Below are 429 nucleotides of genomic sequence, written 5' to 3'. Positions count from 1 at the left end.
GGGGAGGGAGGGGGTGCGTGGCGTCTGCGGCGCGGCCCCGCGGGGAGGCTGAGCCGGGCCGGGGGCGCGCGGGATGGGGCCCGGTCCTTGGGCCCCCAGGCCGGCCTCAGTTTCCCCATGGGAGCCGGACTCGCAGCGCCTGTCGACTCGGCAGTAGGAGGTCGCGGGGGCGTGGGGAGCGGCACCAGCCAAATGGCCCCTGCCCGGCCCGGCTGGCCGCCGTGCGGGCCGTTGGTTTGCGCAACCTGAGCTTCCTGCCGCCCGGCCGGCGCGCTCCCTCAGCGCCGGGGCTGGGGAGGGGCCCGCGGGAGCCCCAGCTCTGGGCCGACTGTCGTCCCCTTGCAGTGGGGGCCGGTGGGCTGTGTGTCCCCGGTGACAGGCAGGGCGCCCTCACGCGTTCCCACAGCCCGCAGCCAGGCCGGAGGCAGC

This window comes from Orycteropus afer, unplaced genomic scaffold, assembly GCF_000298275.1.
Source record: "Orycteropus afer afer isolate SDZICR_OR568_19922 unplaced genomic scaffold, OryAfe1.0 scaffold00398, whole genome shotgun sequence".
Taxonomy (NCBI): Eukaryota; Metazoa; Chordata; class Mammalia; order Tubulidentata; family Orycteropodidae; genus Orycteropus; species Orycteropus afer.
This window is presented reverse-complemented; position numbering follows the sequence as displayed.